The sequence below is a fragment of the Mixophyes fleayi genome, chromosome 1, assembly GCF_038048845.1.
Source record: "Mixophyes fleayi isolate aMixFle1 chromosome 1, aMixFle1.hap1, whole genome shotgun sequence".
Taxonomy (NCBI): domain Eukaryota; kingdom Metazoa; phylum Chordata; class Amphibia; order Anura; family Limnodynastidae; genus Mixophyes; species Mixophyes fleayi.
Genome location: NC_134402.1, coordinates 53561106 through 53580782, shown reverse-complemented (window position 1 = coordinate 53580782; position 19677 = coordinate 53561106).

Sequence of the window (19677 nt, the reverse complement as noted above, 5' to 3'; positions counted from 1 at the left end):
AGCCTAGTGCTGGTAGCAGCCTTTTCTGGGGACCCCGCACTGTTTGTCCCACCATTATTGCTTCGACCAGCATAGGATATGAGCAGTAGTGCTAGCAACAGTTATTTGGCGGGGGCTTTTTTTTGTTTCGTTTGTTTATTTCTTTTTAAAAACTAGATAACTTGCATATCAAAGCATGATGATACGCTTACTTCATACGTGAGCATTTAAAGAACCACAAGGCTCAGTATATATGAGCAGATACTCCACTTCTGTCTCTACGCAATGTTTGGCTAGAAATCGCTTTCATTTTCATCATCATCATCCTCATTTTTTTATATAGCGCCACTGATTCCGCAGCGCTGTACAGAGAACTCACTCACATCAGTCCCTGGCCCATTGGAGCTTACAGTCTAAATTCACTAACATACACACAGAGAGAGTGAGAGAGAGACAAGGGTCAATTTTTGATAGCAGCCAATTAACCTACTAGTATGTTTTTGGAGTGTGGGAGGAAACCGGAGCACCCGGAGGAAACCCACGCAAACACGGGGAGAACATACAAACTCCACACAGATAAGGCCATGGACCGGAATTGAACTCATGACCCCAGTGCTGTGAGGCAAAAGTGCTAATCACTGAGCCACCATGCTGCAATATACTCTGAATGAACCTCTGCATTTGTCTGTAATAAACTCATCTCTATCCATGATGGCTCCACAGTACCCAGAATGTAAACAAGGAGATGGGGTTGGACTCCTTTCACCATGCTGCACATTCACAGTTCTACCAGCTATACCATGACTTATGTTCCCATCTTTTGAGTACATACTCTCCAGATTTTCAGCACTTCTCTGTGTGTTGCTGCCAGTGGGAAGCCATTTCTGTTAGCATTCTGCCTTGTTCCCTTATTTATCTTATGATGTCATGTTGGGTGACTTCAGCATCCCAATTGATGAGCCACATTCTCCTTCTGCTTCTAAATAATTCTCTCTAATGTTCTATATCAGACTTTCCCAGTGGACCAACTTTTCTACTTATCCTGATGGCCACTGCCCTGATCTCATTTTCTCCCACCTTTGATAAGTTCCTGAATTCTTCAATAGTCCTTTTCCTCTCTCAGACCACTACCTGATCACCTGAAATTTGTCCTCCACCCCTTTAACCTCTTTGTACTCTAACTCAACCAAGACTCCTCATACTTTGATTTCCAACAACTCTCCACCACACTACAAAAAAATCTGCCCCAGGTTCTTTCTTTAGAAATGCTTTAATGTTATTTTTACACACATTCTCTTCCCTCTATACTACATGTAAATTTAACACTATACCCTTACAAATCAGATATTTGCTGTCTCCTGTATTCATCCCTAACATATGTAACCATTCCCTCTCCACTGAAATTTTCCAAATTATTTAAGCATGCAGTTATTGCACCTATTTTTAAAAGAAAAAAAAAATTCTGACCAAAATTCTCTGTCTGCATCCTGTCCTATGTCTCGTCTCACATGCCCCTCCAAGCTTCTTGGGTGGTATTTTAATCATTTGCCTCATACACTCACTTTCCTCATACAACCTATTGGACCCTCTTCATCTACTTCACCCATTAGTTAGTGCTGTTTCTGTGGAGTGTTGGGAATGGGAGCAAGGCCTTGCTCCCATTCCCAACACTCCACAGAAACAGCACTAACTAATGTGGTCGGTGAATTGATCACTACTAAATATGAATGCCACCACTTTAATCCTCCTTGCTGTACTTGACAAATACTCACCTCTCATGTAAACAATGCATTTTCCAGCTATTCAGGACAGTGTTCAGCCTTGTTTCTCAACTTACCTATCAAACATTTCCTTCAGTACTATTATTATATCAATATGCCTCCTCTTTGTATCTTCTATTAGTTGGAGTACCACAAGGCCTAGTCCTAGGGCCCTGGTCTTCTATACAACACCTATCTTGGAAAATGAATAAGCTCTTTTGGGGAACAGTACTACCTCTAAGCGAATGAGATACAAATGAACCCATCCTTTCCGGTTCTTTCACTATATGTGTTGGCCTACTGCATTGTCAAATGTCTCCTTTGCCTCCTCAATCTCATTCTTTCAAAAACTGAACTATTCGTTTTTCCACCAGCCAACAGAAGCTATTTATGTTTGCAAAATCCTACCCCTCAAGCTTGCTGCTTAGGTGTCATTCTATACTCAGAACTGTCCTAAGTTCCCCACATCTGTCTTCAAATATTATTACATCCATCTAAGAAAGATCTCCAGAATTAACACATATTTCACTGAAGACGCTGTAAAAACTTTCATTCATGCACTTGACTATTGCAATGCTCTTCCTAAGGGTTTTTTACTAAACAGACTTTCACCCCTACAATCTATTTTCAATGCAGAGGCCTCTAGCCTCCAAACCTTCAAGTGTTCCCTGATAACACACCTCCTTAGGAAAGAAAGCGTTGTCATATAATAGGGACACTAAGGGGCGTATTCAATTGTTGGCAGAAACACCGAAAATCCCGCGGTCCGCACACGATTACCGTTATTACGGTAATCATGCACGGAAAAACAGTTAATACGGTAATTTACTCACTGGATTTCAGCTCACAGCTCCCTAAGCCGCGAGCTGAAATCCAGCTACAAATTACCGTATTAACTGTACAGTTTTAACGCCGTGGGACTTCTAAAGAATTGAATATGGCCCATAGGCTTATTATTAAGCAAACAAATTATTACTCTCAGCATTCTAAAGGATAGGGTTGGTAAATATGTTTATGTTGGACACTTCAAATAAAAGGAAAATACATTAAACTTCCATCAATAGTTAATTCATTAAAATCATACTGTTTTACAAAAGCTAAATATTTAAAAAATATGATGTTGTGTATTTTAAAATATTTAAAAGAGGGTCAGGTACTGATGCATGACTTATTCTTACTAAGGCACATCAGGGGTCTAGCACATTTCAAACACAATAAATCTTTTAATGTGAAAGGTTTATTGTCTCTTTGAATCTTTTTCTCAAATTCATGTATTTTCTCAAAGATGTGCTATCATGTTAATCAAATATTCATTTCAAAACTAGGGTAAATATGGATCGTTATAATACGTCTGTGGCATATATTAACCTTTATATGAGCTCAAAGAGCGTTAAATTTATTGTAAATATATATCTTAGAGCAATAGCATGAAATTTATTCTAATTATATATAAAGTTACATCTATTTATTAAAGAGAATTATGCAAGCGGTCTCTAAAGTAGGAATTGTCTTTATTCAAAATGTTAAGAAAAGATGAGGTTAATATGTAGTTTGCAAACATCTATGTGCTTGTGTTCTCTTCTGAGATTTATATATAACTGAATTAAATCTGTATTTGTCTTCAGATTTCGCATATAAATTCCCAGTGCTTTCCTACATATCCTAAAAGTCAGCGAAGGATCTCTGCTTCATTCTAATTATAGTGTTAAGTATTTATTGAAGATTTTGTAAAATCTAGATTTTAATTGGTATTATAGTGTCAGTTGATAAAATACATATTGTTACTGGTCAAATTTACATGTTAGCTAATATGTGTTGATAAATTTTATATATTCCAGTCATCTAGAGCAGAAGGGGAGTGAAACTATCATCATCATCATCACCATTTATTTATATAGCGCCACTAATTCCGCAGCGCTGTACAGAGAACTCACTTATATCAGTCCCTGCCCCATTGGGGATTAAAGTCTAAATTCCCTAGCACACAAACACACAGACAGACACACGGACTAGGGTCAATTTTGTTAGCAATTAACCAACCAGTATGTCTTTGGAGTATGGGAGGAAACCGGAGCACCCGGAGGAAACCCACGCAAAGAGGGGTAGAACATACAAACTCCTCACAGAAAAGGCTGTGGTCAGGTATTGAACTCATGACCCCAGTGCTGTAAGGCAGAAGTGCTAACCACTTAACCACCGTGCTGCCTATATGGAAAGTGCACTATGACTCTTGTTTGGTGGCTTTCTTTGTGAGTGTTTCTGGACATCGGGGCGCAGATGCCTCCAGCATCTAGACCTTCAAGCGTTCCTTGACAATACACTTCTTTAGGCAAGCTTATTAAATTCCTGAACTATCCTCTTTACCTTTCTAGGCTATTCTACCCAGTTACCACTCTTCTATACAATTTATGCAAAATTAAAAATTTCCTTCTATTCTTGAACAACCTATTGACCTCCAAACCAACATTGTCATGTGATCCACAAGCACTTTAGCCATTGCAATCTAGCTGGACCACTGTTGAATCTGTGGCATTTAACCTCAGCCATTGCAATCTAGCTGGACCACTGTGGAATCTGTGGCATTTAACCTCAGATATCAAACTCATATTTTCCTATTGATTACAAGCTTCTGAACAGGTCCCTCTTACTTCATCTCTGTTTGTTAATACCCAATCTTGTTTTATTTCTGTGGCTGTTCCCAGTTGTAGAGATATGTGGAGTATGTTGACATCATTATCATCATAATAATACATTCTTGTAATGCGAACAAATGGCAAGCTCTTTAAAAAAATTCAACTTAAACGTACACCCGATTCAGTAGAACAAATAATAATAGTAAAAAAATGGTAAATTTAAGCTTTCATAAATTTAATATTTATTATAAACAATTGTTTGCAAACTTCCCTGATCATATCAGCAAGAAATCATACTTCAAGCATTTTCTCATCGATGGAATAATTCAGGCGAAAGTCAACATTTTATTTTTATTTTATTTTATCAATGTTGTAAAATATTTTGGGTTTTCACACTTGTCTAACACCTAAGTCAAGTTCTCCGAATAAGCAGCTGCTTCAGAGAGCTTAATGAAAATTCCCAGTAGTATATTATATACTCATTATTTACGGTATACAAATTAAAAAGATATTAAACTCATTCATTAAAAGAGTAGTAAAAATAATTCACATGAAAAGCTTTAATTACGCAGGAAGTGATTGAAAATTTTTTGAATGACATATAGTATCACACGGAACATATTTCGAGAACATATCTGCATAACATGACTTGGAGATAAGCCGTAATCAGCTTGTAGGCATTTTATTGTATGCTTTGGAAATCACTTCAATAACAAATAAAATGCTGTGCATGAATATAAATACACTAGAACACTACAATAGACACATCCACTGACCTCCACTCACTGTAATATGCTAACCTTCTTGGTTTACCGTTCTCTGACCATTTAATAGTGTCACTTGGGAAATCACAGCTAATGGTGCATCTTAAGTCATTTACTGCCACATATCACATATTGATTGCTTTTCTAGGAGGACGAAAAACAAATTGAACACAGAAAACAAAATATTCTTCACCTCAAATATGCATCCAAGGCAAAAGACTTGACCTCAAGCTAGCTGCTTGCTTCAAGAGAGATAAAGTGTTCACAGTACAGAATACGTGCTGACAACTTAAGGAATTCTCAATGTGTATGTTAGCTAAACCAGCAGAAAATAATTTCACAAATGTAGCATGAAAATTGCATCTTTGCAAAGTTTTCACTGTAACATCCGAAATACATTTTGATACAAAGTATTCTTATTACTTGATTTAGACAATTTTGTTTAAATGATAGTGGACTATTAAGGTCAAAGTGTAATTCCGCTGTGCTTTGTTTTTCAGCTGTTTGTGCACACAAATCTAACTCCTTATTTTATTTTTTTAGCTGACTGCTCTTGAGCCACTGAACTGCTACTTTGTTTGACAATGAATTATTGGTGTTTTTAAACAAGTGCTTATTACTTAGACAAAATGTCACATTGCACAGATGATTACTTTTCAAGGTTAAAATTGCTAAAGTGTATATAAGAAATGGAAAATGAAATGGATTGTTAATTCAGGTGGATTTAAAAGAGGGTTTCATGTTTGACGATTAAATACTCACACTAGTGTAGTTAACACATTAAGGGGGAGATTCAGTTCCCTGTGTTGTTCTCTAGTATGTGAATTGATGCTCATTATTACCATTAGTACGGTAATTTTTCAACGTTGAATCCATGTTAAAATTACCGTAGTAACGGTAATGACATGCAACCCGCGTTGCTCTAAAGAACTATTGAAATCCCCCCTAACTCAGCAATTCTTATTTTGCTTCTTCACATAAGTGGGCAAACTGGATGATAAGTTGTTGACTTTCATGGCCCGGTCAAGTTATTAAAAATTGAAAAACCTACGGTAAAATTTCCTCTTTTGGTAAATTTCTCCAATAATGTGCTAAACAATTACCATCACTAAATGGATCTAATTGTGGTACACAATATATTACTTCAAACAACCACCACAAAACATCATGGAACCCCAACAAAACTACTATCAAGACTTGGGTGCAAACTGCAGCTTTTGACATGTCGTACACTTACGACTGCAGAGGGGTGTTCACGTATTTGCAACTTAAGTAGATCGGCACACAGATACACCTGTCAGGAGGCGTATCTCTTGCGGGCGTGAAGGTGTGAGGAGATGCAGTGATGATGATTATGATGATGATAATGATGATGATAATGAACAGCATTATCTAGCTGTTTTTGATTGGCTGATTGTGGATTCACCTCTCTATATTATATGAATTTGTGCCATCTCTTCGTATTGCCCAATTAATAGCTCCATCTGGGCAGTGACTGGAAAGGAGATGCTCATTTGATTTTTAAAAAGGGAAAACAGACAGATGTTTTATTTAATTACATTTAATTTGTATTTGTAGTTTGCATTTGGTTTGTATTTAATTACATTTTATATAATAAATGGAACATTCACATTTACTAATAACTATCTAGACACTCTGTTCTCTGTTTATAACATTTATATTGTGTAAACATAGGGTAATGTGGATGTCACATTTATTATTAACTGTCTAGACACTCTGTTCTTTGTTTATAACATTTATATTGTGTAAACATAGGGTAATGCGGATGTCGCATTTATTATTAACACTGTCAAGTTTTCTCTACAATATGAGTGGAGTGTAAGTATACAGACTTATTACTCCTGATGTAAACATGGTGCAAATGCAAGTGTTACATTTGCTGGACACATCCTGAGATGCATCCAATTAAACATCTGTATGCAAATGTACTTTTTCATGTGTGCGTCTTGCCCTACATACGTTAGGGACGCAATGCGTTCGACCATGTGAACCCCTTTGTGGATATCTACCTTTGATTTAAAAAAAAAAAGTCTAACAAGTCATGTGACTTATTTAATCAATATATATTCATTATCCTTCGGTTGTAACTTTTCCATTTCTGTAATAAACATCACAGTTTATTTTATACTTTGTAATACACATACCTCTGTGAGTAACTTTTTAATTCTTTACTGTACTGAAGAAACTCATCAATAGCTGTTAATACTTTTCTTTAGTGCCATTTTAGATCAAATATTTTCTTTTATGGACATCAAATAGAGGAAACAGGGCAGCATTTCAATTGTCTAGATCTCTGAAGTCAGGGCTATAAAATGTGCATTTGCTCTGCATGTTTGAATACAGGAAAACAAAAACAGACAAAACATTTTTTTCTTTTACTAACAGTGATTTTTTTGTATTCATTGTTTGTTCACACAAAGCATGAATAAGCTAAATTAAACATATTGTGATCTCTTTGTAGTCGTTAAATATATCAACCAATCTAAATTAGCCTCTAAGACTCGCTTATAAACTGCAAAAAACAAAAACAAAATTCTTCTATAGTTACACAAGTCCACAACATGACCACATAACACATTTCAAGGTGCATGCCCACTAGCTGATACTTGTAATAACTTCAAATTATCCATTTGTGTTTACCACAATTTTAATGCCTATCTTGCTAACCTTTCCATCTCCATTTCACCTTTTTGCCCACCAGTTATCCCACAACAATGCACCCAAATGTATTTAATTCCCTTCTCACTCACAATTAGGTGCTTCACTTAAATCACTGCTCTGAGGGAAGTGATGTGGCCTCTGGACACACCCCTTATAAAGCAGCTCCAGAACAGGCAGCACAGGCATCAGTGCCCTCATTGATGTGCATGCACCCACCCCACAGTCTGAGATGTCAGCATGTCTCCAATATACACACAGGTGGTGCGCTATACATCATCATAAGGACATTTGAGCTGTCCCACAGCCGATCATGTGACTATGTCACCTGACTGGGATCATTGATGCACGGCGATCCCATTATAAACACCATTGAGACAACATGTGTGCACACCAGGAAGGTGCGCACACAATTCTTTCTACAACTGCCCCACCAAAGTCATGGCCACACACAAATCAGTGTGATCATAACACCTATTGGTATGATCTATGACCCCAATGTACATCACACTAAATAGATCATACCAATAGGTGTTATGACCTAGTTAACCAGATAATCACCACCAAGGTATCTCATTCAATCACATCATGTTTTTCTGGCGCTAAAACTGGCTGAGGTTATTTATACTCAGCATCCTGGCAGTACCATTCATTCTTGAAAGAAAACCCACTGAAGAAGCCACATGCCAGTTGTAAAACACAGTTGGAATACTCCAAACAGTCCAAGGAAGACTGCTTTTCAAGTTTGAGCTGTCAAACATATTATCACTTACTTATTCATTTTTTTTGCATGATTATTCACCCTACATTTATTGTTCCATTCTTGATTTACTTTGTCATTTTGCTTAATTTTATTCTATTTTTCTTTGCACTATGTGCCTGAGTCATTAAGGAAAGTAATGCAAAGAAAGGAGTAAATGTTCTCCGAGACAAATCATGTTACAATGCAAGGGGTGCAAATTAGTTTATTATTTTTGACCATAGGTTAAATACTGGCTGTTTTTTCATCTACCACACAAATACTTGATAGCTTTATTTTTACACTGAACCATAAAGTTGATCTAGGGCATGTTCTACCCCAACTATAAATCTGTCCCCACATTTTAAATGTACCTCCCCCTCCAATGCAACATGGTTTTGCCCAGGTGCAAGGTTACTCCTGTTTTATACTTTGCTCTCTTTAATGACTCAGACCCTATATTTTTATTTCAACACTGGTTTGTTTTATTATTTCAATCTCTATATTTCAATCACTTTATCTCTGCTTATACCAAACTTCTGACATCCTATCAACAGTTGCCGTCCATAATTCATTATTCTTTTCTTGCAAACTGCAACCATCCCACATCCTATCCCTTCACCCATTCTCCATTTCATGACTACCTTTTCCTCATCCTTTCCCTATTCTGCACACTCTTTTCTCACATCCTGATTATTCCATCACTGAAATCCACCTACAAGACATCAGGACAACACACACACAGCTCCAAAGTGGCGAACAGCTAAGTATCAACTATTTTTCTCCAATCAGACTAGGTGGAGGATACCAAAGGATATACCGTGTTGTTATTTTACACACTACCCACAAACAAAGCTAAGGACATTAGTTAATCCGTAATCTCAGGTTTTTCAGACACTGTCATGAACTGTGTTAGCTGTGAGGGCAAAATGGGGGGGAGTAGATCCGCACAGAGTTAGGACTCATCTTATCCCTACATATATATCCCAGTTGTGGGTTAAGGTGAGAGGGTGCTCCTCCAATTAATAATTATTAGAGAACAAAAGACAGGTATTATAGAAGGCACTACAGTCCCATATCAAAAATAATTCATATAATTAAAACTTTATCTTTATTAATTTATGATTAAAATACAAATGTATACGGATATATCCTAAATAATTTCACAGAACCTTATGGTGAAATATAGTTAAGATATATAGATAGTGAATATAATAGATATAAATAAGTGAATTTAAATATTTTTTATCAACCCCTAGGTGGAGTCAGCATAACCAGGTTTAGATGTATCTGATTTTCTGTTATGACAGTAATATTGTATCAATAAAGTATCCAATTAGTACCGTGTTTGTGTGTCGTTCTTTTATTTATTGTATGTTTACTTATGAATTTCAGATGCCTGTATACATATCATTGCAGTATCCACACATTTATATCCTTAAAGTATTCTTCCTATACTTATGTGGAATTCTTAATTGGTTACACTCACATCAAATAATTCATATGAAGTACATAGTTAACCCCCTGATATTGATTACTGCCTAAATTAACATATTTTCAATGCTAAACACATAAATATAAGCATCCCACAAATATATATATATATATATATATATATATATATATATATATAAAAATATATATATGCTATCAGGCTGAGTTATCCACATTGACTCTGCTAAACAGGGCTTTGTTAGTAAGTATCATGTATCCTATTCGCTAATTGAATGGTATTCTTATAAATTAGCATATAGTCAAATAATAGTGGATCCTTTATTATAGAGTCTCTTACTGGGTTTGAGCTTGTATATCTCTCCACAACTCGATAATCTAATAGTAATACTCCCCAGAAATCATTCCCTATTTTATTTTTATATGGAATAAGCATGATTAAATATAACTATCAGCTATAAACCCTTCACAGCAGCATGATATAAATAAAATATCTAGGTATTATGTTTAGGAGTGTGTGCAGCGCCGCCGCTCTCTGGCCCCACTTCCGGGTTGTGACGTCACAGCTGACGTCAATTACTCAACGTATGTTTCACCAAAAAGAGCTTTCTCAATTAGTTGTGAGTAGATTCTGAGGCTCAGAGGCCTAGAGTGACATGGACAACTAAGAAAGCACAACATGGGATGTTTGCTAGAGGCTATGGATCACAGGCATATGCTAAATTGGCAGCTGGTCTAAGGCAAAGAAAACAGAAGAAAGTTTAATGATGTGTCTTTCTTGGTTAATAATGACTTTATGCAGGTGCCGGGGCACATACTTGTGGCTATAAGGTTTCTGTCAGTGTAAGGATGTCTTGCCAGATTTTTGAGTCTACCTGACCAGTGTCCAACATACTTGTTATCTGTATTCCTGTGTATTGACCTTGCTTAGTTTTATCTCCATTGTTAGATACCTGCCATTCTGACCCTACTGTTTGTTCTGAACAATGTTTGCATCTTGACTTGTTTGTTTTGGTTACCTACTGCTGTTTATTACCTCTGCTTGCTAATCATTTATGCCTGATTATTCTGATGTAGAGCGGACACTTATCCTATCTCCATTGGGCTACCTGTTTTCTTGCGGTTTACATTGCCACTGCTCCGGCGCTGTACTCCAAGAACTTGAATGCTGCAAGGAACCTTCTTGATAATCATTTCTGATGTGGAGTTGCTGAGCCTAGTTCCATTGTGCTGCTTGATCGTATGTGATTTGCACTGTCATTGCCCCGGCTCTCTACTACATGAACTTAAATACTGCAAATAATCTCCTTGCTAACCTCTTCAGATAAAGAGTGGGCGCTGAGACTAATCCCATCATGCTGCCTGATCATCTGTTGTTCCATTGCATACTCAGCACATGTGCACCTGTCTTCAAAGCCAACTGCTGCTGTTCCGGGATCTGTAAGTCTGCTGTGCATATTAACGAATGATTCATACTGAAGCAAGTTCTAGTTGTTTTTTTAATAATAATTGTTCACCGTTTTATAACCACTTCTCCTTTGGCCAACAATTGGAATATTAATGATATTGTGCGCAGATCATTTACTGCTGGGTTCTAATGCAATACCTGCAACATGTATTTGTTCTCAGAACTTCTGGTATTGTTCCGGCAGTCCTGCTGCTACATTTTTTATTTGGAACTGTGACTTTAGTCTATGCTCTAGTTCTAGTGGGAGTCTCTACCAGAATCCTCTGCAAAATGTATTTGAAAGCTGCTTGCTGCTACTTCTTCTTATGAACATTTTAGCCATTTATTGATTGATGTCACTGCTTATGTGTCAGGCTGTCTTATTTAGTTCAATTTGCAACCTGACTTAGACCTGCACCTTCCTGTTATAGCTGACTAATATATTGTCACATGTATTCCTGCATTCAGAGACTAGTTAGTGGGAATCAGAGGTTACCAGTCACTGGGGTCTGATCTTGCTTGTATATCTCCTACACGTCCTGACAGATACACCTGAAAATGAACATGCTGGAAGGAGCAAAAAATTGACTTTAAAGTTTCACCTAATACTTTAGTAGAAGAACTTTCTTCCATATTCAAACATTTATTTAAAATTATTAATGTTAAATTAATCATCAGGACTGACTTTATTACACATCATTTTTTTATGTTGGAATTTATTTTAAGTTGAAGTGCTCTTAGAAATGTGCTCTTCTGCAGATGTTCAACTGTAAGATGTAAAATGTATCCGATTAGAAATATAATACAATACCCACATCCAGCACCTCATAAGTGGCAGAAAAAGCCAACAAACTTCATTGCATGGACAACAAGGCTGATGACCTTCCTGCGGTGCTCTCTCTTAAATGTGCTATCTCTTACCGTTTATCTATTTAAGATGTTTTTGCTCGCGGGTGAAAAAAGTAGGTGCACTGCTATCTAATACACAGTGAGCAAGGAATGCTCTGGATCCATCCAGCTCTTTCCACTATATGGTACAAACACCCCAACAGACACCACTGTCTTGACTCTTAAATCTATGCACTTACATATTAAAATGGGTGCATTAGTGCAAAAGAAGATCCATAACATCACAAAAGTGCATTTGCATTAGCACTTTTGCTCTATAGTCAATGAGCCATCATGAGTCTAATTTTAATTTTGCATATTGGTTTAGTTTCTTTGGGACTGAACAATGATTAAACATTTGAATACTTTCACTATTTTTTTCACTGGTGATTTTTTTTTTTCTTTTTTTGATCCATTACTGTAAACAGGGGCACCAAGAGGGTGGGGGAGCAGATACAAAGTACCCTTTGGTGCCTGGCAGTGGCAGACTATACTTGAGTCTCTGACCCCATCCACTCTAGCATGTGCAAAGAAGGATTAGATGCATGGTGAAAATACCTTCTCATAGATCCATGTGGTCACACTCACTTAGGCTTAGCACGCAAAGCTGGCTTGTGCATGCAGGGGGTCCAAGAAGCCACTGTCCAGGGGTCAACCCAATTTTCCTCCCAGTGGCCCTGACTGCAAATAATGAGGTTGCAGTGCCAATTTTGAGCCTTGTAATTGTCAGTAGATTATTTTGTATTGGTTGATTGGTTGATTCTTGGTTGATTGTTTGATTCTTAGCAGTGCACTTTTCTTGGGTTTGATACTTAAGAAATCAGCATGGCCTTGTGAACAATGGCTTGAATTTGTCTGATTTGATTTAAATAAAGATAACATACACAAAATGGTAAGATGGGTTTGTATGTGCTTCGCGTTTTTATTATAATTGCGTTAAGACTTTTTACTGAGCAGCGGTGTAGCTAAAGGTCCCCAGCAACATTGCATCTGCCTATTATACAGCAAAAATGACCCGTATAATGTCACAGCCATCGATTATGGTCAGAATGTGGTGAGGATAAAAAAGTTTGCCATCTATAGGGAGAAGGTATGTGAAACTACTAGGTGGTTCACGGATTTTAAATGAGCTTTGAGGAGTTGAGAGATGGGGCTATTCCTGTGTAGAACCTTTTTCCTCCTGCTAGAAGCTTGATTGTTACAAGCCTTTACCTATACTTTCAGTGGTATACCTTTTGCACCTTATAGGCATGCTTCATACTGCATTTATACGTGCAATTCTAGCAATGTAATAAAAACATCTACAATAGTGACACATGCAATTCCTGATGTCTCCTGATTGGGGGCAGCATGGTGACTTAGTGGTTAGCACTTCTGCCTCACAGCACTGGGGCAATGAGTTCAATTCCCAACCATGGCCTTATCTGTGTGGAGTTTGTATTTTCTCCCCGTGTTTGCGTGGGTTTCCTCCGGGTGCTCCGGTTTCCTACCACACTTTGAAAACATACTAATAGGTTAATTGGCTGCTATCAAATTGATTCTGTTTGTGTGTGTATGTTAGGAAATTTAGACTGTAAGCTTCAATGGGGCAGGGATTGATGTGAATGAGTTCTCTGTACAGCACTGCGGAATTAGTGGTGCTATATAAATAAATGGTGATGATGATGATGATGTCTTCAATGCTTCCATATTCTCATGTTTTATTTAAGATATAAATGAAATTCAGAGCATGGTCCTTAACTGATAGTAGACAGGACAGTGAGGTGACATTTTTACTTATTTCCATCATGCACATTTCCATGTCGCCAGCTATTCAGCAAACATTTGTATGTAAGATTCGTAATTTCTGGGCAGTTGGAATGAAGGTGTGCACTCTAGGCAGATAAATAGACATATTTACTCATAATTAAATGCGCTATGGATGCCCATTTTTTCAGTCCATAAGTGACACATATTCTCCCATTGGGACCACCGGTATTTCCAAGGATTAACAGCTATCAGACATGTAGGGAATCATCTGACACCAGTAAGGAGGGCAGCTACAACAAAATATTTTTTTTGGTCAAAAAAACAATTCATAGCATAGCAAAAAAGACTATAAAGTATTGTGCTCTATATTTAGCGAATGATAACAAATGTAATGCAAACTGGGGTGCATTATGTCAGGTGATTAACCTAGGCGTCTGATAGCTACTATTGCTTTGGGAGTAGTTGCCTTTCCAAGCCATGTACAGAAAAAAACTATTGATGTCACCTTTTAATAATATAGTAGTTAATGAAAACACATTAAAAAAGTGTTTATATATTTATTAGGATGTTATTAATGTCTACTGTACTTAAAATGTATTTTTACAGTTGCTTCTGATTGCAAACACATGTTCTAGCAGGCATACACATCCATGATCACTAGTAATCAGCACTTACACCAGACCTGTAGCTGGTGCAATTGATACGACAGGAAAACACCTACCTTTCGGATACCCAAAGCTTGAATCAGACTCTACTGCAAGCGCTTGAGCTCAGCGCGCTTCTACTATACATTAACTACGTGCATACGCCCATTCCCCTCCTCATTCTGCCCATTAAATCAGAGGCTGTAGTAAGGGTACTTTGCGCTTCAAGATGAATTGAACGCTGATGCATTATGGTCCAGTTATGGGCATGCGCAGAGTGATTTACAAATACATACGGCACGTAGCACCATTTACGTTCCTTAATGAATCATGCCCGTGTTGTTCAGCTGTAAAATATACTGCAATATCTGGAACTAACATCCCCTTTTTTAATACAAAGTTCAACTTAAAATATCTAGAATGGCATTAATAATGTATTTGGTGATTGCAGAGGATCTGTCCTTTTTTATACAATATGGTCACACCCTCTTACCCCCTAGTTTTCATTTCATATCTAGGGCAGGGTTTAATAAAGGCTTGCCTGTGAGTGTATTTATAAAGATACAGAAAACAGCTTAACTCATTAATAGGAGTGCAGAGAGTCATAATGGAACACAAATAGATGTTCTTTACGCCGTATATATTTCAGGAAAAGTAGTTGTTAAGTTCTTGAAAAGCATTTAGTTGCTGAGTAAGGCTGTCCAGATGGTATAAGGAGCCGAAATACAGTAATGTAACCATTAATCCCTTAGGGTCAAGTTGTCACCCAATTGCCAGTGAGTCTTCTGCAAGTAAATGATGTCCGGTTTAAATTGTTTCAAATGTAAAAGATTTTTTTTCCGCTTAATGGGAGTGTTCATTTCATCAACAGACGGACATATGTAGTGTTAGTTGGTGTGTCTGGCATGGATAGCTCGTACCCCCAATCAGGGGCAGGGTACTCACATTTCGTATAGTCTAACAAGAATAAGGTCCTTGTAGCAAAACTGTGAGTGATTGCAAAGCAAAAAGTTGACTCCGACCTTTCCAACGCCACAACCGTCTTATCACTGAAGTCAATCTCAAAACAATAACAAAATTAGTAAACATGTCCAAATGTTCTTCAAACCACATTTTCCATTTTCCTGAACCAAACATGAACAAAGGTAGATCCCATGCTTAGTGTCAGGATTTACCCAAAGAAAAATCAATATTTATATTTACATGTAATCGGGAAGATGTAAATAACTGTAAACATAAGTTATAGCGTGAACAACCTACTTTCATTAGAATACCAGGGTCTTGGAAGCGTCATAGCCTCATTGATTAAGTAACATTCAATCCCTGGCAGGAGAACTCTGAGGAGACGATTTTTCAAATTAAATAATGTGACGCCTCGGTCGGGTCATCAAAAACCAACGTTTTTGGTCAATTTAAGTTTAGCAAGGAATAAGAGGGCAAAACGTTTAATGTTATCAGTCAAGTGCTTACATACCGATGAGAACTCTTTATTCTTTTGTGAAACAAGTACAGAGAAATCCTGAAAAATAAGTATTTTGTGACCCTTATCTACCAGACCCTGACTCTTTATGTAAGCCCCCAAGATGGTCTCCTTGGCTCAGAAGTCTAGAAATTCTAGTCTAGGCCTAGACCGGTCTAAACATAGCAGAGAATTCAACCATAGATAGGGAGGGTGAGTCAATGGGATTAGGTGTAAAAGCGACAGTGTTGTTGGTGCAGTTAAGGGGGTAATGCAAGTACATGGCGGCTGGACAATGTAGAAGGATTATTAAAAAGCACTTTCCAGCCACTGCGTACCTGCTTTGCCCCCTTAACTGCACCAACAACTCTGTCGCTTTTACACCTGATGTCATTCCTGTGTGCCGGCCACTCGATCTGTGCAATTTCTGCAGAGTCCACTTTTTCAATGGTCGGGGAGATGAATATGTCAGGAAATGCACTTTCATCATCATGGTGTAGGGGTAAGTAGTGTCAGTGTTATCAGCATCGTTATTTAGTACCCAACCCATGTGGATGACAAAGGTTGGGAGGAGGGGGGAGCAGTATGTCTTTTCTGTGTTTTAGGTTTAACCGTAACTGATGAATGAGATTTAGGAACAACCAGTTTTTGTTTATGTAGGAATTTGTCCATCAGAGAGACACTTAGAATCTATGGTACTTTCTTAAGAAGTATATGTTCAGTAGAAAAGAGTTGATATTTAAATGAGAATTTTCCAATTCACCATTTCATTTATTCAGGTATTTCGTTTTGGATAAATCTTTTTGAGATAATTATCAATTATATATTGCACTATGTATGGATATAACGGATAAGACTAAAAACTTATTTTCAGTTTTATTAGTGTATATTAGTATCTGTGTAGTTTTGTTTCACACGCCGGCCTCCTGGGACCACCACTCAAGGATCGGCGCGCATGTCATCATCCTGATTCTCCCTATCTTGCCTGCTGTCCTGTTGGCAGCAGCCTGCGCCTGTGCAGACCACCTCACTTATTTTACCTGCCCTGTCATTCCATTGGTTGGCACTCCTTTATAAGGCTCCTCCCTTCACCCCCTTAGTGCTGGTTCTTAGTGTCTACACCTGGCCTGGAAGCAGCTCCCTGATCCTCTGCTGTGGATCAATGCCTGCTATCTATCCTGTGCACCGCTGATCTCTGCTTACCTGTTCCACTCGTTAGTGGTATCGCTGTGGATCAACGCCTGCTATTTATCCTGGATGCACCGCTGACCTCCACTGATCCGTTCCACTCCCTAGTGGTAATAGCTGTGGTTCATCATCTGCTGTCTATCCTGTGCACTACTGATCTCTGCTTACCTGTTCCACTCGTTAGTGGTATCGCTGTGGATCAACGCCCGCTATTTATCATGTATGCACCGCTGACCTCCGCTATCCATTCAACTCCTTAGTGGTAACAGCTGTGGTTCATCGTCTGCTGTCTATCCTGTGCACTGCTGATCTCTGCTTACCTGTTCCACTCATTAGTAGTAATCGCTGTGGCTCAGCGCACGCTATCTATCCTGTATGCACTGCTGACCTCCGCTGATCCGTTTTACTTCCTAGTGGTATTAGCTGTGGTTGATCGTCTGCTGTCTATCCTGTGCACCGCTGATCTCTGCTTACCTGTTCCACTCGTTAGTGGTAATCGCTGTGGATCAACGTCCGCTATCTATCCTGTATGCACCGCTGACCTCCGCTGACCCGCTCCACTCCTTAGTGGTAATAGCTGTGGTTCATCGTCTGCTGTCTATCCTGTGCACTGCTGATCTCTGCTTTCCTGTTCCACTCGTTAGTGGTATCGCTGTGAATCAGCTCCCGCTATTTATTATTTATCCTGCATGCACCGCTGACCTCCGCTGATCTGTTCTACTCCCTAGTGGTAACAGCTGTGGTTCATCATCTGCTGTCTATCCTGTGCACCACTGATTTCTGCTTACCTGTTCCACTCGTTAGTGGTAATCGCTGAGGATCAACGTCCGCTATCTATCCTGTATGCACCGCTGACCCGCTCCACTCCTTAGTGGTAATAGCTGTGGTTCATCGCCTGTTTTCTATCCTGTGCACCGCTGATCTCTGCTTACCTGCTCCACTTGTTGGTGGCACTACCCTGGATCAATGCCCTGTCTTCTCCAGTATACTGCTACAGACTCCTGTTCTCTACACTTCCAAGTGTCTCATCTCTCAGCCTCATCTCATTCTACCCCTGGTTGTAATTTTGGAATCTCCCTCATCTCTCGAGCCACTTCTCTGTCCTGTCTCACTGGGAACTTCCATAGAGGGCCGCGACCTGCAGGGTGGAAGCTGTAAAGCCCAATTCCTTTGTGGGGATCCCTGGTGAAAACCTTCCGCTCTGTTAGAATCCGCGCCTGTAGGTGGAGTCAAGCCAATCCCAACCGAGACAGCAGGATCTTACTCATCCTCGTGGATGCCTGACATTTTAATAATATATTTTCCTTTTTTATTAAGGGACATTGATGCACCGTATTAACTGCAATAAGTATAGTGATCTCTGTGGGCCTGATTCATTAAGGAAGGTAAATGCTGATACGTACAGTATTTTATGTAGAATTTCTCTGTGCATGCCCAGAAAAGGATTATATGTAGGTGAATGCAAGTGCATCCAATTCATCTTCCTATGTAAGGGACACTTCCGTCAGCCTATGTTTTCAAGGACGGAATGGGGAAGGGAAGGAGGGTATGCACGTGGTCAAAGTAGTCATGGTACAGAAAGGGTGTGTCAAGGTTGAGCACATGCACATTCACGCACATTCATCCAATTCAAGCTCTGGGAATCTCTCCTGTTCATGATTTTTAGCTATGTCACTTCAGTGTTTGCAATGAAGAGCAACTGGAAGAAAAAATGTTATTTACAGAACGCATTAATAGCATCCTGATAAATGTATTTCATAGAGAGAAAAAAATGTGGATATATTTTTAGTCTTTAAAAGGAGAATTAATATGTAAGTTATTATTTAAATTGTTGCCTCTTTTAAAGGTACTTCTCATTTTCTTATAACCGTGCTGTTAACACTAATAGAGAAGAATATGATGAATCTGTTCTAATCTATCTCTGCTGAATTAAAATCCTCTATGAGAAATTTGTATATATTGCAAATATTTTTTCCCCATAGATTGTAAGCTTGTGAGCAGGGCCGTCTTACCTCTCTGTCTGTATGTATTATCCAGTATTGTTTTATTACTGTGTTAGTTCCTAGTTGTAAAGCAAATAAATAAATGTTGATGATTGTTCGTAGTTCTCAGATGTATATCTATATAAAAATAAATATATATACACCTATACATTCTATCTATATGGTGTATTAAAGACATGATGCTAATTTAGCAGCGATGTTAAACACTCCTACTGGGCAACACTTGCAGCACACAGGAGTTGTTAGAATATACGCCAGCTATACTTTTAAATCTTCAGAATGAAAGGACTTAT